The 26,384-nt window shown below is 36.4% G+C and overlaps 1 pseudogene; it reads right to left on the reverse strand.

Moving 5' to 3' along the window:
* Positions 1-18,161: 18,161 nt before the first annotated feature.
* On the reverse strand, positions 18,162-18,260 carry LOC132310724 (small nucleolar RNA R71; annotated as a pseudogene).
* Positions 18,261-26,384: the final 8,124 nt, after the last annotated feature.

Genomic DNA, 26,384 nt, shown 5'->3' on the forward strand with positions numbered 1-26,384 from the left:
AAAGCTATGAACAACTGGGAAAATCAAATCTCATACTAGAAAATAAATAACTAATCAAAAGTTCTAGATTTAATATCCTAGCATGTAAACAAGTTGTATATGCATCACAAGCATGCAATATAACAAGAAAATAAATTATAACACCCCCTACCTCGATTTGAGATGAAAAATCAAAAAAGCCAACCAAAACAAAAGTGCTCCGAATCCGACGATACCGAAGGGTTTTATCGGGGACAACACGATGAACAAGAATCCGAAGGAAGCCCCATAAAAATCACAACTTGACTTTAAACCCGAACTCAAGAAATGGTCAGAAATGGGTTCTAATAAGGGTGAAAGATGCGCGTTGTCAAGACAAGCATTAAACACGAAGGCACTACGATGTTTCACTTGAAGGAAGTGGCCGAAAAAAGAAGAAGAAGCATGGTAGTACCTTGGCTGCCATGGCTGCAGGCCAAAAGAGAGGAGAGAGAGAGAAAAAAAATTGATATTTTCTCTTAAGACCTCCTATTTATAGAAAAACCCTAAAAGTGTCCCAAAAGGGCCCAACCGGGTCTGGAAAAGTGGAATTTTAGTAAATGCAGCCAAACGGCAAAACTCCGTGAACATAAAAGATTCAAAATGAGAAAAGATGAATAATGGAAGAAACAGCATAAAAAATTGAGTCCCGAGCTGAGAGATATGCCTCGAACAAGTTCGGCGACAACTGGGGCCAGAAACTCTGAAACTGGAGAAAAACGACCAAAATGAAATTCTAAGAGTACATGAGTTGACGAAATGTGAAAATGAACCCCTTAGGAGGATCCAGGCTCCAGACGAGGTATTTTTTGCAATAACTTTCGTTAATTGCACAATGGCCCCTCCAAAAAGGGTTAATTGCAAAACTGCCCCAGAATGAAAATATCTTCCAAAAGATATTTTCTTAGATACCCCTAAAATAAAATATCTTCAAAAGATATTTATGAAAAACACCCCAAGAAAAGAAAATAATTCCAAAGAACCATATATTCATGCCCCTATGGACACCGGGAGCAACTAAAGTACTTTCTTACAAAAGTAAAGATACGTATTTCGTGGAAACCACTTAGAATGAAGATACATGAAGTCAAAAACTAACTCCGAGCATGAAAAGTGAGGTTTTGCCAAAAACTGACAAATGGAGAAAAAACAGAATAGGGAAAAGGACGAAACAAGGAAAAGGACAAAAAGTGAATAGTGTCCGAAAAGTGAAAATGCAGAAATGACTCGATCCTCAAAGGAAGTTGTCAATCCAAGCGAAAGAGTCTCAGAAACCACTTCTGGGCACTCGAGATGACACTATGAGATGGGAAATTGAACTCAGAAAAGAAAATTAAACGGAAAAAAATTTATCTGTAAAATTTCAGGAAAAAGGAAAGGAAGTCAAATGACCAGGTCATTACAACCTACCCTCCTTAAAGAAATTTCGTCCCCAAAATTTAGAATATTCTGAAAAAGAACAGAGCAAGGTCCGAACAAAAGGTCAAACCAAAGATGGCTCATAAGAAACTGAAGGACAACCCAAGAGATTTCAAGATCAACTGAAGGAACGCGAAACCACGAACTGAGACAACACCTCATACGAATCGGCACATTGACTTAACGTCAACTACCGAGAGAATCCCAAGACAACGAAACATCAGAACTCAAAAAAAAGAAAAGAGTGACAAGGCAGCACGAACAGCAACCAGAAACCGCCCACACTTACTTGTGAGTAAAGTAGCACGATAGTATAAGGCACTAGTTCATAACATGCCCCAACCAGGTCAACTCTGAAAAACTTATTGATACGGATGACATCAATGTTGGAATGGTCATTACCGAAAGCACCACGGGAACCAGACATTTGCGAGAGTTGGGGTAGCTAATCCCAAAACTTTGACAACAATGTCATAGCACTACTATGCTTAAGGCCTTAGATCTAGAAACCACGAAGGAAAAGAAAATGAAACACTGCCGCCCTGGCCCATGTCTCACTCCACCAGATAAGGAAAAGGAAATGAATCGCAGTCCTCTACGCTCACATGAGCCTTACTCGCATCAATCGACAGAATAGACAAGAAGGTTCCCTACATGGGTCCTTACAGAATGAATTTCTCCTATCTAAGGAAGAAACTCATAAAACAAGAACGTATCCAAGGGATACGACATACCCCAAGTGAAAATGCCAAAACCAGACATGAAAGTAAACAGCTAGCATGCAACATAACAACAGACTGCCTACTCAAGGTGCCACATAAGCAAACAGACATGTTATCAAATCAAAATATGTTATCAAGAAGCACGTATGTACATGGTACAATGATACACATGAATGAAAAACGTAAGGTATGTCGACATATGTCGCATATGGTCATGCTAACATAAGCACGCAAACATGATATCACACTAAGACATGATAGTAACGTAGACCATGCTATCAGGAAGCATATAGAAACATAAAGTATGCTTAACAAGTAATAGATGTCTCAAAACACCTGAGCATGTGAACATGTTATCATACAAGACATGTTATCAAGATATAAATGACATATCAAAGCAAAACAACGTGAGCATGATATGCATCCAAAACCTGTCGTCCAAGGTATTCGAACCCGGACGCTCTGATACCACCTGTAATGACCCTGGATTTTTTAACCCACTGTGTCACCTATGATGACCCAAAACAGGTCCAAGATGCGGAAGTAGAAGAAGGAAAATGGCCTCAAGGGACGTATGTTATCCCTAAGACATCAAGATGCTCTCCATTAACCCACGGAACTCAAATGAGCCAAACAAATGAAGCAAGAATGCCTAACCCGAAAGGAAACGAACCAAGGGTAAAATGGTCATTTAACACTAAAATGGGTGCTGCCGTGTACACCATTGGAAAGACAACGAAAAATGAACGAAGTTAGACTCAAGAATCATCTGATTCAGAGTCCGGATGAAAAGGTTATGAATGAAAACAAAATGGATTTCTCCATTTAAGGATTACCACAACCCTAACTCAATAGACTATAATAACTCCCACTATAGGAGGAGTTTTGATGAATAGTTAGCACCATAGGAAAGCTAATTTCGAGCTCTTGAACTTAGAATCAAGAATAACCAAATTTGGATCTGAAATGAAAGAGTTATGACCTTCTAAAGTCAATGCAACAAAGTTGACCAAGGAAAAACTGAAATGGGAAGTTCCAGGGAGGATCGGTCGACCGAAATGCAACCATCAGCCAGCTGAAACTCAACCATCGGTCAGCCGAACCCCAATCATCAGCTGGCCGAAACAAGGTTTTTCAAGAAAAGCCTACTGGAATGGTCTCAAGGGAATCGTCAGCCGGCTGATGGATCCTCATCAGCCTACTGACACATCTGCTACAGCTCAGAAAAGCTACTGCAATGTGTGTGTGTGGTGCTAGGTCCATCTCTAAAGAACTATATGCTTTCTATGTGATCCGAACAAGTTTCAAAACTCTTTCTAGGCCCGTTCAAACATCTAAAACATGCCAAAGCAATGAGGAGCTCAAATGACACTCTCATACATGAATTTTCTTGAAAATTCATGAAAATTGCCTAAAAATAGGTCAAAAGTTGAAGCTCAAGGATTTTATGAAATAAGGACATGCACGCAAACGTAAAGAGGCATTTAAGACGTGTCCTAATGGTCCGCGGCCTCAAAAGAACTCGAATGCAAAATGTGACCTCTCAATGGCCAAAAATGCCTAAAAACACTATAAATGAAACCATGATGCAAAACCTAGAATGAAATGGTGTTTGGCCCTTGGCCACACCTCAAACATGATCATAGAAACCCTATAAAACAAAAGGATTGGAATTCCCACACCCAATGCGAAATTTATGAAACAATAACTTAGCATTTTTCAATATTTTCATATTAAACGTTGAAAACGAAAGTGCATAGAATACAAAATACATGTAATTGGCCTCTGGCCTCATCTTCTATGTGTTGAATACAATAAAAAGAGTGTACTTATGCACACTTTACATAAATAGAATCAAAGAATACAAGTTTGATACATAAAGCTATGAGATTTCATGCTAACACTTGCATGAAATGGAAACTTGAAGCTATAAGTCATCCAAGGAACGACAAGCTTCACGAACCAAGTCTTCGTACCTAAAACAGCCCCCAGTAACTTCGGGGTGAGTAAACAAGTTTACTCATAGAGAATGAGCATGCATCGACTCGATTTCTTTTAAATTTTTTAGACTTACATGATATAGTTCAAAAGGGTCATGCCACCTAACGTCTACGTCAAGATGAGACTCAGGGAGCATCCTAAGCTACTATAGAGTAAAAGCAACAAGAATCATGATATATCAACATATATGAAACAAGTCAAGATTGGGATAATCCAAAGAACATGACAAGAAGGATGCTTGAGTACAGATCAACATGAATTGCATTTTTAATACAATTAAATAAGGTTTGGAATAATCCGTACAACACAACAAGAAAGTACTAGAATACAGGTTTCACATTATTAATCGAATTGAACAAGGTTTAGAACATACCAATTAACACGACAAGAAGTATACTCGAATACAAGTTAACACGAATTACATTATCAATGCAATTAACATGATTGGAGCATTCCAATTAATGCGATAGAAGCGACACATGAAATCAAGAATAAGGCATAATATCTATGCAATTAAACAAGAATGGAACATTCCATGAAACACAAAAAGGGTTATACATGAATCAAGAACAAGGCATAATATCTATGCAAGTAAACAAGTTTGGAGCATTTCACATGCACGACAAGTTTAAATCTTCAAGGAATAACAACTTGAAATTTAAAGAGTGAAATCAACCAATGTGGAAACTCAGATATCGCTCGGATTAAAACCGTAATCTTGTGATCACTTTAGGGCTACTAACCAAGAGGTACCTTTCCCCTAGTGCTCACTATAGTGTAAGAGGACATTCCCCCGTACTAGAACCAAGTCCTAGCCACGTCAATTTTTGATTGATATCCCAAGTCCCAAAATCAACAAGTTGTGCAAGTCAAGATAGTATCAAAATACAAGAAATGCATTAATTACGTTTCATGCATAACCAAGATTTTGGAACACACAAGTCATGCCCTAAGTTCATCAACTATAATGGCATGTAAAATGTCAAGAAATCATAGTGTACATCTATATAGACTATAACCAAGATATATAACACACGAAATCTATTGAAGTAAATATATCACAAGTATAAGATACATGATTCAATTACTCACTAAACAACACGTGTAATTAAACTATTCCAAGACAAAGATGCATGTTCATTAAGTACATTAATGAAACCTAGATACAAGGAGTCACAATGCTTGATAAAAAGATGAAAGTACATGAAATGCAAGTCCAATTCACGAGTCTAACTCGAGTTCAATATCAAAGCATGATTAACGCGATGGAAGCATATAAGGTAATTTAATCTACTTAAGGGATTAAATTGTCAAGATTACAAGGCAAGTCAAGGGCCATGTCAAAGGCAAGTTCAATGTCAAGTTAAAAGTTCATTTCATACAAGACACGACCATGTGAATTTAATTCCATACAAGGGAAGTAAATAAATATAAGTTTCAAAACTTATCCGGTTATTCTCAAATTTATAAGGGAACTTGTCAAGGAAAGCATGATTACCAAGTTAGAAACTTAGTCAAGATCAAGGAACTATTGAATGGATTTTAACTATTTCATTTAATTAAAATCTCTAGGTTTTGAAATTCATCTAAATGATCTCAAATTTATATATGTTATACAACATGTTAAGACTTGATTCAAAAACATGATACAAGTGAATGCTTAGCAAGACACGACCATGAGTATTAAACTGTAATACTTAGAAAAATAATAAATGAGAAGTTTCAAAACTTAATCAAATATTCTAGATTTCATATATGTGAAACTATATGACATACATATCAAGAATATCAAGTCGGAATTTAAACGGAGTGAAAAGTATGCATGGAATAAATTAATTAATCAACTAATTAAATATTCTCTAGATTTTAAAACACCTTGGATTACTCTCAAATTCATCTATGTTGAAGAGCATGTTAGTGCCTAATATAATATGCTAACACACATTGATTTCAAGCTAGTTAAGGCCACACGATTTAATATTTTATTCAAGATAAATATTATATAAAATCTTCATTGCTTGTCCAAATGATCTAGATTTAATATATGTCAATCAACATATCAAGGGGTAATATCCTATCATGCCATATGTTTAAACAGAGTTATGAACAACCGGGAAAATCAAATCTCATACTAGAAAATAAATAATCAAAAGTTTTAGATTTAATATCCTAGCCTGTAAACAAGTTGTATATTCATCACAAGCGTGCAATATAATAAGAAAATAAATTATAACACCCCCTACCTCGATTTGAGATGAAAATCTCAAAAGCCCACCAAAACAAAAGTGCTCTGAATCCGACGATACCGAAGGGTTTTGTCGGGGACAACATGATGAACAAGAATCCAAAGGAAGCCCCATGAAAATCACAACTTGACTTCAAACCCGAACTCAAGAAATGGTCAGAAATGGGTTCTAATAAGGGTAACAGATGCGCGTCGTCAAGACAAACACTAAACACGAAGGCACTACGATGTTTCACTCGAGGGAAGTGGCCGGAAAAAGAAGAAAAGCATGGAAGCCCCTTGGCTGCCATGGCTGCCAGCCAAGAGAGAGGAGAGAGAGAAAAATCTAATATTTTCTCTTAAGACCTCTTATTTATAAAAAAAAAACCCTAAAAGTGCCCCGAAAGGGCCCCGCCGGGTCTAGAAAAGTGGAATTTGAGCAAACGTGCCCAAACGGCAAAACTCAATAAACAAAAAAGATTCAAAATGAGAAAACATGAATAACGAAAGAAACAACATCAAAAACTGAGTCACGAGCTGAGAGATATGCCTCGAACAAGTTCAGCGGCAACCGGGGTCAGAAACTCTGAAACTGGAGAAAAACGACCAGAACGAAATTCTAAGAGTACACGACTCGAGGAATTGTGAAAATGAATCTCGTACGAGGATCCAGGCTCCAGATGAGGCATTTTTGCAGTAACTTTCGTTAATTACACAATGGCCCCTCCAAAAAGGGTTAATTGCAAAACTACCCGAAAATGAAAATATCTTCCAGAAGATATTTTCTTAGATACCCCTGAAATAAAATATCTTCAAAAGATATTTATGTAAAACACCCCAAGAAAAGAAAATAATTCCAAAAAACCAAGCATCCATGCCCCTATGGACACTGGGAACAACCAGAGTACTTTCTTGCAAAAGTAAAGATATGTATTTCGTGAAAACCACTTAGAATGAAGACACGTGAAGTCAAAAACTAACTCCGAGTATGAAAAGTGAGGTCTTGCCAAAAACTGACAAACGGAGAAAAGACAGAATAGGGAAAAGGACGAAATAGGGAAAAGGACAAAAAGTGAATAATGTCCGAAAAGTGAAAATGCGGAAATGACTCGGTCCTCAAAGGAAGTTGTGAATCCAAATGAAAGATTCTCAGAAACCACTTCTGAACACTCGAGATGACACTATAAGATGGGAAACTGAACTCAGCAAAGAGAATTAAACGGAAAAAAATTTATCCGTAAAATTTCTGGAAAAAGGAAAGGAAGTCAAATGACCGGGTCATTACATAGCATATGTCTCTAACCTTGTGATGTGTTTGGATTGTGAGCTTAAAGAAAGTATTAATGGCTTAGTTTGATATATTGTGCTATCCACTATGTTGCTTAGACAATATATACTTAATTAGTCATCCATGCTTGTTGAAACAACCACACACACACACACTATTGTTGTAATACATGTTTTCCTACTCATTAATCATTCATTAAGGGTGTAGAAAAGCTATGCTTAGTGGTGGTCTCTAAACTCCAAGATCTCTCTCTCTCTTATTTTCTCTCTATTACATTCAATTGTTTACTTTAGTTTAAATTGCATCTTAGTATAATTCAATCACCAACCAATCTTTTGATCACTCGACCTACTAACCCTAATCTCGATTCCACAACCTAATGCGACCTACCAATCCCTTGCGACGATCCCTACTCGTCCTAACTATATTTTTAGTCAAAGGTAGTGGTGGCAAATTATAAATGTAAAACTTGGCCACACTCATCTTAGTCCAACATCACTTTTGCAAACTCTTGGTGCGACAACATTTATCTTTTGAATTTTATAGTTGTTATATTATATACATACATACATATACTCCATGTTGTTGTTGTTGTTGTTGTTTTTTTTTTTTTTTTTTTTAGCAATGTGCCCCCCTCACTTGAAATCCTGGCTCCGTCCCTGTGGCTACACTCCTCTAAGCTGATCAAATGAATATAAGCTTGCATCATATCCCCTCTATTCACAATTCCAGGGAATTTCATGGATTTTTTCAGGGAGTAAAGGCACTTAGGCAAAGGGATCCACTCTCCTTTTCTATTCTCTATTTGTAATTTCGATGGAAATACTTTTAGGTATTATTAACAATTTTGTGGCCAGATGCTCGTTATTCAAATATCACTGGAGGTGTAAAAAAGTAAGGCTCAATCACCTATGATTTGTTGATGACCACATCTTATTCTACCATGGAGACATCACTTCCATATCCATTATAAAATCTTATTTAGATCATTTTTCAACCCTATATGGTCTTACTATTAACCCCTTTAAGAGCTTACTATATATCTTTGGTATTGATCAGCTAAATCAACTCATGCTTATAGACTTGGAGTTGAAATTGGTTTAATGCCGTTTAAACATCTTGGGTTACCACTAATCTCCTCTAGACTCAAAATTGTACATCGCAAGTCTTTCCTTGATAAAATCATAGCAATCTAGGATCAACCGTTGGTTATCTAAGAGTCTGTGATATATAGGGAGACTAGTGCTCATTAAATCAATATTCATCTCAACTTAAATGTTTTTTTCCCTAGTTGTTTGATATTCACACACTCCCCTCCAAGGAATTGTTTGCACCCAAGGGGAGTATAACCTTAGACTTGATGCATTATGAGGCACCAGAGCCAAGTGACTTATCCACTTAATTAAGCCCCTTAGGGTTAATCTTAACTCAATTGTACTGGTCCAATATTTTTATCCCACCCTAAAAGGTGATCAAAGACATCAATGCTCTTCTACTAAAGTTTCTACAGACTAGATCTGCCCTCAAGAAGACAGGGGCTAGGGTTACTTGGTCCACAGTATGCAAGCCTAAAATAGAGAGGGTGGGTTGGGTTTTCCGAACCTCAGAATTTCTAACAAGGCTTTTATCCTTAGGCATATATGAGAGCTATAGGCTGGATATAATCGAAGGATTTCAGTGCATTGATGTATAACTTACTTGTTCAAGGATGGTCACTTCTGGACAATGAATGCTCTGGAGCTGGAAAAAGATACTACAGCTGAGGCTTCTTGCCAAGTATCTGCTTGTCCATCAGGTGAAGAATGGAACTAATATTCACTTATGGACTGACCATTGGTTCAATAATGGCCCTCTTATACCACATTTTTCTGAAGAAACTATCAAATCATTGGCCTACTCCTTAGCCACTAAGGTTAGTTAATTTGTTATCTCAAGCTCTTAGGTATTTTCAAATCAGCTCACATTAGCCATACCTGAGCTTAGTTCCCTTATTCCTCCCTCTTCACACTCCAATGATTTAATTATATGGAGAGCGGATCTAACTAGGAAATATTCCTATAAGCATACGATAGTTTCACTATCTCCACCTTTAGTCTGTGTCCCATGGTTCAGGCTTGTATGGAATTCAATTGTCATACCTCGATAGAAGATAATTCTATGGATTATAATATAATCCAAACTGCCTACACTAGACAACAAATGTATGAGTAATTTTGATTTCGGTAGCCAATGTCCTCTTTGCTCAACACTTCCTAAATCTCACTCCTACCTATTTTTTAAGTGTCATGAAGGTTTATTGAAGATAGGTATCGATTCTATACTCTGAGCAACAACAATGACCAATTTCTTAATTAGGGGCATGTGTCACACCCGGGTTTTTCCACGCAGGAAAAAAGACCAATCTTTTATCCCTCATTGGGTTGGAAGGTTAGTTGTCGTGCCGGATTATTTAATGCGACGGGGTGTGATTTGGAATGTGGCGGTGATTGATTGATAGGGCCAAATTTAAAGATTTATGGAGTCGCCACCTAACATTGAGTTTTGGTGTGTTAGGTCCACCAATGATTGGAGAATTTGGATTGAATTTGGGGGGAGGGGGACGGGGCTAGATGACTCATGGTCTACTTCACCAAATGTGGGATTCGGGGGTTTATTTATGCTCATGGTAGGTGTTAGGCACCCCAAGATACCCGTACCAAGTACGGTCACCTATTCTCTGTGTTAAATTCCATTTCAATTTATATAATTATGCAATGATTGATGATGAGGTACATACTTAGCAAAATAAATTCCTTTTATTGGGCAACGTGGCTATTTGCACTATATTATAATCTTTAATTTATGGCCATGTGGTAGAAGTTGGGAAGGTCCTTAATTCAACAAGAATTATGGTGGTATTTTGGTAAAAAATTATTGATAATATGGTAGTAATTCATTGGTATATGGAGGTCTTATTACATGAATATGTGGAAAAAGTTAAGCGGGTCAGTGATGCATTGGGTTGGTATTTTCATAAATTATGCCTATGATAAAGGACATGCATATGTATAAGTGATGCTAATTAGTTACTCTAAAAGATTCAATTTCAAGAGGAGTTAACAATTCAAATTTGAAGTTTGACTTTTATGGTACATGGCTTTATAGGAAAGTTATAAACATTTGAAACTACCAAACTTTAAATTCAAAAAACAAGTTGATAATTGTCTATAAAGTCATTATATATATCTAGGGAGAAGACAACGTAAAAAGGTCCCTGACCACACAATGCATTTTTCATCATGTAGTATTTTCTACTTTCCTTGTATTTTTCTTTCCTCTTTTAGTATTTTACTTTCTCTATATTTTTATAGGAGTAGTATTTTAGTTTGATTACAATTTCCTTACTTGTAAACCTTGTATTGGAACTCTATTTATGGAATATGAGAATGGATGCTTGGTTTTTGTCCCCTCCATCTGTTCTTTTATAAATTTTTGGGATTGATGAATGCTTGTGTAGTTCTCTTTGCTCCATTCATCTACTCTATTATCTGTTATTAAAATCCTCTTTAATGAGGCATTGATGATCCCGGAAGGAAAGTGGTAATCCTAACTTGATGAGTTGATGAGTTGTCCTACACAATAGCTTAAGGAGATAATTCACACTTTTTGTCATCCATGCTCATTGTTTTAATTGGTAGCGCACACATGGTTTACAACATAGATTTTTCCCAAAATTGTCAAAAACTAGTTGTTTAGAGAAAGAGCTTAGTGGTGATTCCTATGCCTTAAGATCTCTCTCATATTCTCTCACCTTAATCATCTCTAGCTTGTTTCTTTTGTATGTTCCTTAGTTTAATTGTATTATAAACCAAACCAAACACCTCTATTGATCATTCGACCTACTAATCTGAATCTAATTCTGAATACACTTGCGGTCTCTTGGGATGATCCCTTCTCACTTCATGCTACATCGTATAATTGTTAAGTAGTTTTATAAATTTTTAAATGTGGTGGCCACTTCACTAATCACTTTTTATGCACTTGACTCGAGAGCACACCAACACTGATGAGATTGAATCTTCAAACAATTTTATATTAAATAAAATTGTTCCAGGTAAATCTTTAGTCTGCTTGTGTAAAATTTTATATTAGATTCATTATGATAATTATTAATTACAATATTTATACTTGTTATGCATTTTACTTTTTTTTTTTTTTTTGGAATTAAATAATGCCATGAAAAAAGGCAAAAAGAAAGGAATCAAAAAACAACAGAGGGAAAAAAAAGGAACAAGATGTTCCAAATTCTTTTATTCATTTATTATTTTGATAAAAAAAAAAAAAAAAAAACAACAACAACAACAACAATATATCTTTAAAATGAAAGAATTCCAATAGCAATATACAATTAAAAAGTAAAGGTCAATAATTTTTGTAAAACAAAGGTTCGGGAGACGCACAAAATTAGAGATGATCAAGACTGGACTCTAAATTGCACGTCATTGTGAGTCGTATGCAGCGAAAAATACTTAGAAAGTTTTAATTATTTTAAAAATAGATCTTGTGTTTTTCTATCCTAATTTACTTTAGCAATTAATAAATTAATATCATGCAATCTAAAATAAAGCAAATCAAAGTTAGAGATGACACTAGAATTTTAGTGAGGAATCCCCAGTTGATAAAATACGTCAACTGTTTGTATGGGAAAACCTCAGGGACTGTGCAGTCTAAAGTAAACCGATCCACTGTACTTGAAACAAAGTACACTAAACTTTGACTATAGCTCACACCCTATTGTTCTACCTAACACCAATTGTTGACTATCCTCTGGCTTTGCGACTCCCCGTCCAACAACAACTTGACCTTAGGCTTATGCTTAATCTTTGTAGAAGAGTAGCAGGTAGATCAGACAATACTCCACGAATACTCTAAACCGTTCAAAGTGTGATCGCTTTTATTTCTGTTTTTCAAGATCTGAACTCGATTGTAGAAGACTTAAATCCTGCTCTTCATTTGGACTATCTGAATCTTCAATATAGCTTCAATTCCAATGAGATAGAGAACAACACCACTAAATCACTCATGAATATATGTATATGCTCTCATAAATAAATTTAGAATAATCAGATTTGATTTTTTGAATTTTCTCTCTCAAAAAGGCTTTCTTAAAATATAGAATTGATTTACCCTAAAGCCATGAATAAACCTATGTGTATGACAAGGTTTATATAGAGTTTAGAAAGTCCTAATCCCTCAGAAAATATGATAAATTTCGTGCATAGGACTTAGAAGGAATTTGGGATGTGATGAGTGCTCAAATGTGACGCATTTTAGCACCTAAGCTAGGATATTTTAGTTCATTTATCTATCTTACTTTCATGTTTTAGTACTTATTTGTGTTTTTGCCTATTCCAGGTCAATAAAGTTGAAATAGGCTAAAAAGAGCCATTTAGCTCACATTTGGAGTTAAGGAGCAAATCTGGAAAGAAGTTAGAAAATTGCATCAATGGAACTTCGACCGATTGGAGGAAGTCCTAATCGATTGAAGAAGGCTACAATCGATCGAAAACAAGGCGGTGCCAGCTCATCAATCCGGATAAGGCCAAGAAGATATTTTTATGACACATCATCTTCGATCGATCAAAGTAAGTATTTGATTGATCGAAAACCCTTCGATCGATCGAAATGACTGCTAGCAGTGTGCTGTCTAACTCCTGAGCATGCTCGAATGCTACCTACTTCTGTAGCTGCAAATTTCCTCCAATCATAAGTTGTATTTCTAACTTGGTGCCTAGTCAAAGAGGCTTGTAATAGATTAATTGAACAATATTGTAAAAAGTATCATCTAGTTTTTCTTACCAATTATAGAAATAGTTTTCTCTCTAGAACTAGGGTTTTGGTGAAGAAAGTAAGGATGAAGATGATGATACCAACCTCCAAGTTAACCCTTGAGGTTTTCATGACCACTACAATGAGTGGCTAGATCCTTCTCTTGGGGCTAGAGATAGCCCCCAGGCTTGCTTCCTAAACCTAGCTTTTGTGTATTGTTAGGGATTTTAGTTGTAATTGATGTTTTGACCATGAAAAAATATAGATCTTGTATTTTTACATGATTTGTATGGATTAATGCTTTCAATTGATCATTTAATTCTATCCATATGTTTATGTATGCTAAAGTGAATGTTTATGTATTTTTCTCTAAATTTAATGAAATTGATGCATGTCTATGTGTGTTGATGTTGTTCATCTAGTGATGGTCAAGACATGGTGCTTAATTGATTACTCTTGTGGTTTATTTAATGGTTCATACTTATTTCTTGGTGGATTGTGCCACATCCTTAGTTTAATTAGCTTAATTTTCATATCACTAGCTTAGTTCTAGTGTAATTGCTTTAATTTTTTTACAGAAGTGGACAATCAATTCTTGTTATTTGATGTTCCATACTTATGAGTGCAAGAAGTACATTTCTCTAGATTTTTGTGTGTGCACTAATTGTGGTTTAATTGAATGGTTATTGGTGTCATTTGATATGTTGTGTTATTCATTAGATTGATTAGACGATCTATACTTATTTGCCATCCATTATGCTTTATTTTAAATTGGTGTCACAAACACACATTTTACAACTTGAATTTCCCTATTAATTTACAATTGTTAGTGTTTGGTGAAGTGAAGCTTAGTGGTGAACTCTAAGCCCCAAGACCTTTCTCTCATATTACTTTCTCTAATCACTATATTGTTACTTACTTGTGTTGCTGTAATTGAATCTTTAGTTTAATTAGTCAATCAAACCTCTCTTTTGTTCATTCGACCTACTAATCCAACATTAATTCCAAAGTACCGTTCATTTCCCTTGGACGATCCCTACTCAGTCTAGCTACATTAATAGTTAGTAGTGGTAGTGGCATTCTATAAATTCAAACTTGGCCACATTTCATATCACCACACCACACTTTTGTGCTTTGGTTGTCATTGACAACACACACCAAGTTTTGGCGTCGTTGCCAAGGATTAATGATTTTGTTGGAATTAAACTAGACAATAGTGTTCATTTGATTGCTTCTATTTTTATTTTATTTTCCATTGTATATTCATTTCTCATTCTTGATATTATTTGTCAATTAGGTACTTGACTACAAGAAAGGCAAACTTTGGAACTTAAAGCAATCATTGGAGCTTAAAGCTAACAATAAAATTTGAAGTTGCTTAAGGACCTTTATGAGCAATTCTTGGAATTCTTGTATTTTAATTGTGCACTTCTTTGCATTTTTGTGATAGCCCTTGTTGAGGCTAATTTTATTACTTTATTTTAAGTCCAAGCATCGGCCCATGTGGAGGCCAAAATGTTTTCTTGCATTTGGATTTTTAATGTGAATGGAGCAATTGTTTGATCTAAGTTTGGGGGGGAATTTCTTCTTGTCACTGATGAGCGTTGAAAAGTGCATATTTAAACCCCTTAAGCTTAGGTATTCTAGAACCTTTATCTATCTTATTTTTCCGTTTTGTATTGATTTCGTGTTATTTCCATTTTCAGGTACTTATCCCCAAAATAAGCTAACTCAGCCAAATAAGAGCATAAATGAAGTAATTCTGGGATGAATCAAAGAAAGGGGCAAAGTAAAGCAAAATGAAGCAAAAGGTGGAATTTCAGCAACTTTGATCGATCTCAAGAAAAGTTCGATCGATCCAACTTTCATCGATCTCAGCACTTCAAGATAGATCCAGGCCATGATGTCATTTTCAGAGATCCCAAAAGTTTGATCGATCCAACATCATTCTCTAATCGAACGAACTTTCTTATCCTTATCCACATGCCAGATCTTATCCAGCTGTTCCACCCTACTAACCACTTTTGTCCTTTTTCCAAAAATATCTTCAAAATACCTCAGATTTGTTTTTATCCAAAAAGGCGCCGCCATTGAGGATCGATCCAGCTTCAATTCGATAGATCTCAGCCATGTTCGATTAATCTCACCACAAGTTTGATCGATCGAACTTCCTAAATCCTGAGAAAATTCTAAATTCCAGCTCATTATAAGTTATCTCATATCCAAACATTAGAGGAATATTGGTGTATAAGCCCAGCTCATTTGGGGTGATTTTTGACCTACCTATATAAGAAATATGAGCCACTTTTTGAGGGAGACATTGGAGACTTTATACTTTTATACTTAGAGAGGAAGAAAAGGAGATGAGGAGGTTAGAGACACCATTAGAGGCTCTTCATCAAACAAGGAGCAGATTTCTTCCATGGAGCTTGCCCTTGAGGGTTGGAGGACATCATCCATGAGTGGCTAGACATCCTCTTGGGGCTAGAGTTAGCCCTAAGCATGATTTCTACTTCTTGATTTATGTATTTTTGAGGGGATTTGTATTGTAATACATGTTTTGACACTTTTATATATATAAATCTTGTTTATTCAATGATTTATAGGGTTTAATACTTCCAATTGATCATATATTCTATCTATATGTCTATGTATGCTAAAATAGATGTTCACGTGTTTATCTCTATTTCTTGTGTTGTTGGTGCATGTCTATGTGTATTAATGCTATAGATGTAGAGATTGTCAATACATAGTGCTTAATAGAATGTTCTTGTGATTTATTTGATAGTTCATACTCATTTCTTGATGGATTGTACCTCTCCCTTAGTTTAATTAGTTTAATTTCATGTCATTAGCTTAATTGTTATGTAGTTGTAGTTTAGATGTTGAATGGGAGGACAATCCATGCTTGTTGTTTGATATTCCATACTTATGAAAGCAAGTAACATATATCTCTAACCTTGTGATGTGTTTGGTTGTGCGCTTGAAGAAGGGATTAATGGCTTAATTTGATATGTTGTGCTATCCACCATGTTGCTTAGACAATATATGCTTAATTTGTCATCCATGCTTGTTGGAACAACCACACACACATACTTTCTTGCAATATATGTTTTTCCCTCATTAATCATTCATTAAGGGTATAGAAAAGTATGCTTAGTGGTGATCTCTAAACCCCAAGATCTCCCTCTCTCTTTTATTCTCTTTATTGCATTATTGTTTACTTTAATTTAAATTGCATCTTAGTGTAATTCAACCACCAACCACTATTTTGATCATTCGACCTACTAACCCTAATCTTGATTCCTCAACCTAGTATGACCCTCAATCCCTTGGGACGATCCCTACTTGACCTAGCTATATTTTTAGTAAAAGGTAATAGTGGCAATTTTAAATGTAAAACTTGGCCACATTCATCATAACTCTACACCGCTATATCTTTTGGTGGTGTGCACGAACCGTGTGTGGATTCGGGTGTGATGACCCGGGGTCCCACACCAAGTTTTTGGCGCCGTTGCCGGGGATTGATTGATTGGCAACGTCGTATTTGTGGAATCAATTAGGAATTAGTACTCTTTTGATCGTGTCTTTACTTTGTTTTCAATTTTTGTTACTTATTGTGTTTGTTCTTGTGTGACTAGGTGCATTGAGCTAAGAAGGTGAACATAGGAACATCCAAGCAAAGGAGCTAAGCAGGGAAGGAAAAAAGCTAAAATCATAAAAAAAATTGCTAAGCTAAAAGCTAAAAAATTGGAGTTGAAGTGCTAAAGGACCTTTGTGAGCTTTTTCTTACTCAAAACCTTATTAAATCGTCGGCCCGCGTGGAGGCTTATATTTCAATTCTTAGATAAATCGTGAGCCCGCGTGGAGACAATTTACTTTTCTTTGCATATTTTTGAAAACATGGGAGTATAGGAACATTGTTTGTGGAGGAAGTTTGTTGATTGATTTGTTATGAAGGTGAAGGTCATAGATCATTGAAACCCACTCTTGTCCCTTTAAATTTTCCTCTTGAATCCATTGTTCAAAACCCTAGGGGAAGAGGTAGTTCTAGTCAATCCATTTCATCAATGGAAGGACACAATAAGGACCATATGGAGGACCTTGGTCATATAGACCAATAAGGTATCCTCTACCCCAATGTGCATCATAATAACATGGAAGTACCATTAGGCATGCCAAGCCCATTCGTTCACCAACCACAACAACAAGGCCAAGTCCCATTGGAAATGCCAAAGCCAATCTATGCTCCACCACCTCCCATCATTTAAGGCAATCAAGGTGCCCATGCTGCACCTCCAATTGCTAATCCTCCCCTTGCTTTAAGAGATCACTATGTGCCTAATGAATATAATGCACAGACATGCATCCAATTGCCACCATTTAGAGCACACCACTATGAGATCAAACCACAAACCATTCAATTGCTTCCTAACTATCATGGACTTCCAAGTGAAGAACCTTACAAACATTTGGATGAGTTTCTTGAAGTATGTTCCACCGTGAAATACACAGACATGCCGGAAAAGGTCTTGAGGCTTAAACTTTTTCCATTCACCCTTAAAGACAAGATAAAATATTGGTTTAACAATCTTAGAGCTTTTTCAATAACTGCTTGGGCAGAAATGCAACAAGAGTTCTTGAAGAAGTACTATCTAGTTTCTAAGACCAATGCTATGAGAACTTCAATTAGGGAATTTTCACATGGGGATGGGGAAACATTTCATGAGGCATGGGAACGCTTTAATAAATTGCTTAGGAAGTGTCCACATCATGACATGCCAAATGGCAATTAGTTCAATATTTCTTTGAAAGCTTATCGGATAATTACAAGGGCATGGTTAATGCTTCTATGGGTGGCTCTTACATTGATAGGCATGAGGATGACGTGTGGCGTCTTTATGAGTGCATGAGTGAAAATTCTTTGTATCGTATCTTATCTTCGAAGAATGGTAGAAATTCTAGTGGTAGGAAGAGTGATCGCTTACATCAAGTCGACCACTCCAATGAAATTACCGTCCAGATGAAATCATTGTCTCAAAGGTTTGATCAATTTTTGATCAACCAAAACTCAACGAATCAAGTATCTTCCTTCCCTAACCATTCTCATCATGCATCTAATGAGACATGTATGACTTGATCAAGTGTTTTACATTCTTCTTCCAATTGTCCCCATACACATGTGCAAGGTGAGCATCATGAACAAATAAATGCAACATTTGTCAATCAAAGGAACAATCCTTATGGCAATCACTACAATCCTAGTTGGAAGAATCACCCGAATTTATTTTGGAAAAACCAAGGGGAAGGCTCAAACCCTCCCCAAGGCGGTTTTCAAGGGAAATACATTCTACCTCCACTACAAAGCCAAGGTTCCTAAGGTTTTAGATCATACTAATCACAAGGAAACCAATTCTCTAATTCTCATTTTCCTAATCAACCATCATATTCCCAAGGAAATGTTAGAAGTCCCGCTTTTGAAGAGAAAGTTTTGACCGCTTTGGGCACTTTAGAGGCAAACACACAATTGCTTCATTCTCATTCTCAATCCATTGTAAAGTTAGAAACCCATGTAGGGCAAATAACTAGTACTTTGAATGCAAGAGAGAAAGGGAAAATGCCTTTGAATGTCCCACCTAAGCAACAATGTGTTGTAGAGACTCATTCCTCATCAGAAGTTCACACAATAGAGCATGTCAATCCGGTGACTACCTTAAGAAGTGGAAAGATTGTGGACAACCAAGTAGGTATGTCCAATGAAGAAAGTGAACCAGTGCAACAAAAAGTTGGCACCCATCCCATTTCATATCATATTCCTTCTTCATTACATATGCATGATCTTTGAAATGAGAATGAGTTGAAAAGTGATTTGAAAAGTGATTTTGAAAAGAAAGATTTGCAAAATGATTTGAAAACTTCTTATGTTGAATAGACTTCAAAGAAAATTTCTGAAAAGGTTTTTGAGCCAAAAGCTCCATTCCTGAATGCCTTAAAAGGATCCATTTCAAATGACAAGCAAAAGGCTAAAGTAAATGAGATTCTGGAAGTGTTTAGGCAAGTGAAAGTCAATCTTCCACTTTTGGATGCAATCAAACAAATTCTGGCTTATGCCAAGTTCTTAAAAGACTTGTGCACCCAAAAGAGGAAGAACAAAAGCCAAGCACCTAGAAAAGTGGTCTTAATCGAGCAAGTAAGCTCAATTTTGCAGCATAACACTCTTCCAAAATTTAAGGACCACGGTTCACCTACTACTTCATGTATCATTGGTGATCATATCATTAATCGGGCTCTTCTTGACCTAAGAACAAGTGTCAATCTTCTTCCATACTCGGTATATGTCAAATTAGGAGACTTAAAACCGACGTCGGTAGTTTTACAACTTGCCGATCGATCCATCAAAAAGCCTAGGGGTATCATTGAGGGTGTCTTGATTAAGATTGATAAATTCTTCTTTCCCGTTGATTTCGTTGTCATTGACACGGAATTGGTCCCAAATCCTAAGAGCCAAATTCCCGTTATCCTTGGTCGTCCTTTCTTGGCAACCATGAATGCCAATATTAATTGTAGGATGGGGATAATGAAGATTTCATTTGGCCACATGAAGGTAAAGTTGAATATTTTTAATCCAACCCCAACTCATTTGATAAGCATGAAGAAGTGAATGTTGTGGAAAAATGTCATGTACTTAAATATGAAGGAATTGAGTTTTTGTGTGAGACCAAAGTTCTAAAAAGTTCATCTTCAAACTTGAAACCAAAGAAAGTTGTTTCAAAATCTTGTTTTGAAAGGGCGTGGAAGCCCAAAGATTGTTCTGACCAAGGACCAGAAACGTCTTTTGAGCTTAATCCAACAAGTTCCTTAAAGAACCATTTGTTGGGTGGGGTTTAAAGCACTTATCACCTCGTTGAGGAGGGGATGCACTATAAGATGTTTGATCTGGGCTAAAAGATCCCAACGTTTTGCTAGAGACATTAAAAATTAGCAAGACATTTCGTAGGGTGTCAAAACCCTATTCCTTTCTCATTTCTGTCTTTAATTTCATTTCTTGTGAGGTCTAGATATTAGCTTTGGGTTCATATGCATTGCTAGGAACTTTGATTAGGATTTCATACACTTTTATATTGAAATTGAGCATTTTGCATAAGTTCGATCAATCTCAAAATGAGTTCGATCGATCGAACTTCCCACCTGCATCAAACCTGCATCCAAATCACTCTCTGTCCAATGGTTTGAAAAAAACCTGCATATTTCAGCTCTCTGTCCCATCGTTCGAACTTGTTCCTAGATCGATCTAAACTTCTTCGATCGATCTAACTTCATCTTGGATCGATCTGCAGTTCCAACACTTAGAAAAATTTCCAACCTGCATCTAAAAGCCTCTCTATCTCGTTGATCGAACATTTCTTCAATTCTATACATTCTTGATCAATCGAAAGTATTCTGTGATCAATCTTGGGGAGATCGATCTTTGTTCTTTATTTTTCAATTTTGACTTTGTTTTAAAAATTCCAAAAAAAAAATATATATTTTATTATTTAATTTTTATTGTCATTTTTTATTATTATTATCATTCAAATATATATATATATATATATAACACAAAAAAATAAAAAAATAAATAATAAATAATTTAAATAAATAAATATTTTTCAAAAATCCTAAAAATATTTTTCTTTATATTTTTTATTTATTTTTACTTTTTAAAAGATCCCAAAAATACTTTGTCACTTAAGAGGAGAGATCGATGTCAGTTCGATCGATCTGAGGATTTAGTTCAATCAATCGAACTGGCAAGGGAATGTTTTTAAAATCGATTCAGGGTCATTTGATCGATTCCACAAGAATCGATCTCAGACCCTCGTTCGCACTTCGCCGCTGCATCCCAACTCTTCTCTATCTCTGGCGAGACTCCGGCGAGCATCCCACGCGTCGAATCACTCTCTCTCCACTTCTCTCTTAATTCTGGTGAGATCCGAACCTCACCTCTTTGATTCAAGCTTAGATTTGATGCATACATGCTCTAAATGATAGATCTAAGTTGTTTTCATGATGAATAGCTCCATTGATGAAGCTTTGAGCTCTTTGTATATATATGTATATATGTTTTTGTATTTTTCATGATTTTGATTTGATTTTGGAGTTATGGGCCGAACCAAGTGACCCAATAGGTTGATTTGTTGTGTTGATGGGCCCACGACCATGTTCATGAAGGCCCCGTGCCATCTACATCACAAATCTGTGACTTTTCGAGTTTCACTTCACAGTTCGATCGATCGATCTGTCACAGATCATTCTCACTTATTCTTGATCGATCGAACTTGAATCGATCTCACATTTTTGTGATCGATCGAACTTCATAGATTTGTTTCACACATCTTACACACCATCTCTTATGTTTCATGCCATCTCATACATGCCCAATGCCTGTGTTTTCCACATTGGATGCATTCCATACTTAAACTATCTAGCATGCTTCACATTAGATCACTCATTCCTTGTCATTTACATAGATTCATGTTCCTTATCTATGTTGTCTATCCTATTTGACATACATGATTCTATAAATTGTATTTTAATTCTTTATGCTGGCACTGACTTTCATTCTGCAAGTTTTACTTTTATTTTGCAGGCCATGGCTAGGGTCAAGACTGTAGCTCGCGGACACTATCACTGCAGGGGCAGGCCGAGTTTGGATGACGAGGCCTGTCCATCTCATGCCTGGGAGCCCACTCCACCTTAGTCTCCCTTATCTGACACCAGATTGCACTCTTTAGCCGAGGCATCTTATTCATAAGGTGACGTTGAGGCTGAGCACATACCATCTCCACCACCATCGCCAACTCAGCCAGCCCAGGAGTTAGACCGATCATTATATAGATACTCACGCCTTTCAGTAGCGCACGAGTCGGTCTTTGACACAGACTTCTTTTCCCGATCGGTGCTTACCCGGTCAACATATGATGATATTTTTTGGAGGGGTATCTCAGCCATACTAGCCCCTGTCTCATACCCAGTGTACCCAAGGTTGGTCCGGATGTTCTTCTAGAACCTCCGGCCTACCCCGAGTAACCTGACAGAGCTGCGGACCACCATTGATGGCTACCCGATCCGCATCACTATGGACACACTGTCCAGATCTTGCCAGTGTCCACACGTCTGTCCTCCAGAGCTACAGGACACATATCCCACTCTCTACAGCCCATCATATGCAGACATGGCCATTTTACTCACAGGTCACTATGCCGGTGGCGAGACCTATGCCACCTGGACCTATCTTCCAGATAACCTGTGGTTTTTCGACTCTGTCTTGTTCTGTAACATCTTCATGGCCGACCACAAGACACAGAGGCACGACGACTATCTGACAGCTCTGTATGCATTCTATACAGGGTATTGGCTATTTATCCCAGCGCTCATCTGGAGCGTCATGATGAAGCTGTATGTCGACCACATCAGCAAGGCCAAGCCCAAAAGGGCTAAGTATCTTCCATTTGGCCACCTCATCACCCAGATTCTTCGAGACCAGCGCTATCCCTTCCAGCCATAGGAGCAGACTGAGTCTGGGGCCTGTTCTTTCAAGAAAAATGACTGGGATAAGAGCTATAACGCTCTTATCAAGAGTCTGCGGGATGATGTTGTAGAGGCAGTTGAGGATCTAGAGGCAAAGGAGCAGGCGGCAGTAGCATCAGGCCTGACAACGGACGATATACCAGTCGATCTGGTTGCCGTACACATGTACATTGCTTTAGAGCAGCCTGTAGAGGCCCTAGAGCAGCACTTTCCAGTTGGGTCACCCGTTCAAAATGAGGAGCAGGCTCAGGATCATCATTCTCCCTCTCCAGCGGCACCTGAGGCTCCTGTTCATATACCCGACTTCGGAGAGCGACTTCATACTCTAGAGGACGCCATGGTATCTATCCGCGCAGAGACTATATCCATTAGAGCTGATATTGCTTCCCTCCGCACAGATGTCATAACAACATTCAGAGATTTATCCAAAGACATCCGCGGAGTGCGACCTACCCGTCTTACTTCTTTTTCATGATTTCCATATTTTCTTACTCCTCTCATATATCTGTGATAGCTGCATATTTTTTATTTTGTTATATTATTTTTGCAGCCGTGTCTGTATGCTTTGATATTGGATGTACTGTACTTTATTTTTTGTTTATATATGCTTTCTTTATGGATGTCTTATTTTCATATCCTTATATCTATCTGTTTGACTCCATCAGGTGCATCCCAATGACATCAGTAAGAGAGAATTCTGCTCAAAATTTTCAGGACCACCCTTATACCTCTCTCTATTTTTAGTTGCTATCCCATTTACACTTTCATGTCCGTTGTGCATTGTTATTATCCCTTTTTGTTATCTGATGAGTTTTATCCAAGTGCCAAAATTTCAGGACCATAGTTAATCCCAAGTCTGGGGGGTGGCACACTTTGGATACTTTTGTCCCAGCCATTCTTTGCCTTAGTTGCACTGGTATACTCTTTCTCTTTTGTTCTCTTTACACATTGAGGACACTGTGCCATTTAAGTTTGGGAGTAATGGTGCTTTGCAGTGTTTGTTTTTAAATTCAAAATTTTGAGCATGACTTGTGTATTTGTGAATTTTCTATGATTGGTCGATAACTAGCTATGATTTTGATCTTTTGAGGACTATATTGCTTAAAATTTAAAAATTGCTTGTCTTGAGAGTCCAATACTTCTTGTATGCTTTGTGGATACCATTTAGGAGTAAATTTTTTGAAAGATTGATATCATGCTTGCACTTGTGGTCCACATCATCATGATTTTGTGATTGTTTTGAGATTCAGGCGCACACTAGCATTCATTTGTGGGGTACATGCTTTATTGATTATTGAATTGTTTATATCCCAATTGAGCTAGTAGTGCATTGAAAGCTTTCATTTTGATAAAGGTGGATAACAAACCCTTTTCATTAAGTAGCCGGGATTCTAGCCTCATCAAGCACTGAACTTCTCGCGCTAAAAGGTGGAGGGACTAAACTCTAGGTTAATAATTGAACTAGCTTAAAAAAAAAAGAAAAGAAAAAGAAGTTGCAAAAGCAATAAAAAAGTGAGGACTTCTCCCAAAAGGTGAGAAGTGAAAAATGATTATATGAAGGTTGTTTTGATTTGTAACTTAGTTGATTTGAGCTTGTAAGTCCTTAGGGGTGTTTGAACACCTAGTGCTCTAAAGCCGTCTGGTTTGGGAGTCATTGACCTAACGCTCGACCTCATGGATCACTAGAAAGCTTAATAGATCACTACATTGCACCATGCTTCCATCTTTGATCCTATATATATATATATATATATAGGATCAAAGTTACAAGCTCAAATCAACTAATATATAAAATAAAAAAAATAAAAAAAAATAAAAAATCGAGTGAAAAGAATAAGCGCACCTAAAACAATAAAGCTTTAATAAAAGGTCCACTTTTTGTCTTGATGATCGGTACTAGATTTGTGTGCTAGTTTGAGGGTAAGGATGTGATCATTTCTTTAGTTGGCTTAGATAGCAACACATTTGATGCCAGTCCACTCAAAAAGGATTCTAGAGTTGTTTTGATTTTCATGATCATTTTCTTGATGTGTGGAGGACCATAATTGTTTGCTTGATGTTGAGATTTTGGGAGATTACTTAGAAAGGGTTGAAAAATTGCATACTTGAGGTAGTTTTCTCCCAATGCTTGTTCCCAATATTGGTGCCTCTTTTGAAAGACTAAGCTAACTTATTCCTAAAATAAGCTAACTCAACCAAATAAGAGCATAATTGAAGCAATTCTGGGATGAATCAAAGAAATGAGCAAAGTAGAGCAAAATGAAGCAAAATGTGAAATTTCAGCAACTTCGATCGATCTCAAGAAAAGTTCGATTGATCTAACTTTCATCGATCTCAGCACTTCAAGATAAATCCAGGCCATGATGCCATTTTCAGAGATCCCAAAAGTTCGATATGAATTTCGAGACGAAATTCTTTTTAAGTGGTGGAGAATGTGATAACCCGAATTTTTTTAGAGTTGAAATTATATTTATTTCATGATTTTTAATTCTCAAGATTGATAATTTAATTATAATTAGAGACTTGGTGATTTACCCAATAGAAAGATTTAATGGGTTTAATTTTTATTTTACATATAATTTTGTTGAAGGTTAATTAGTTGATTTAATTTTGTTACATTATATATATAATGTCTAATGGATTTTTGATGAAGAAAGGGAGCAGTGCCGAAATGGATAGAGGAAAAGAGAATTTGATGATAGTTTTGGTGCAGGTCCTAGGAGGTGAAAATGGGTTTTGATTTTTGTTGTGTTATATATATATATATAGAGAGTAATGATCTCTTGCTCCCTATGGAGTAAGAAAATTTATCCGCACTTTCTATTGAGACCATTAGATCTAATCTAACGTTCACTATAAAAACCCACCTATATTCTTTCCTTTTAATACAAAACCAGTATCACTATTTCTAGTTTTCAAATTTAACATTTACCAAACCACTAATTACAACAATAAAAGGTAATTATTCAAAAATTCATATATAGAAAACTTTTCATCTCTGAAAATAGTCTCTTTCAAACAAAGACCTACAAGAGTACTTTCTCTTTCTCCATACAAATTGAATTTGCAAGTTCTGCCTTTGTCTCCTTATAATCATAAGTAAATAAAAATGAATCATAATTAAAATTTAATGGATTAAAATATCTATTTTTACTATTTTTTTTTCTTGTCTCTTGTAATTTTTTGTTTGAGAGAGACGTGATTTCCATAGAAGAAGAGGTTTCAATTTTTTTTGGGAGTAATTGCCTTTTATTATTGTAATTAGTGGTATGTAAATATTAAATTTAGAAATTATAAATACTAACAATGATTTTATAGATCAAATGATCACTAT

Source organism: Cornus florida, unplaced genomic scaffold, assembly GCF_030987335.1.
Source record: "Cornus florida cultivar Cherokee Brave unplaced genomic scaffold, ASM3098733v1 CherokeeBrave_3.0.0_Hap2_Chr05, whole genome shotgun sequence".
Classification (NCBI taxonomy): Eukaryota; Viridiplantae; Streptophyta; class Magnoliopsida; order Cornales; family Cornaceae; genus Cornus; species Cornus florida.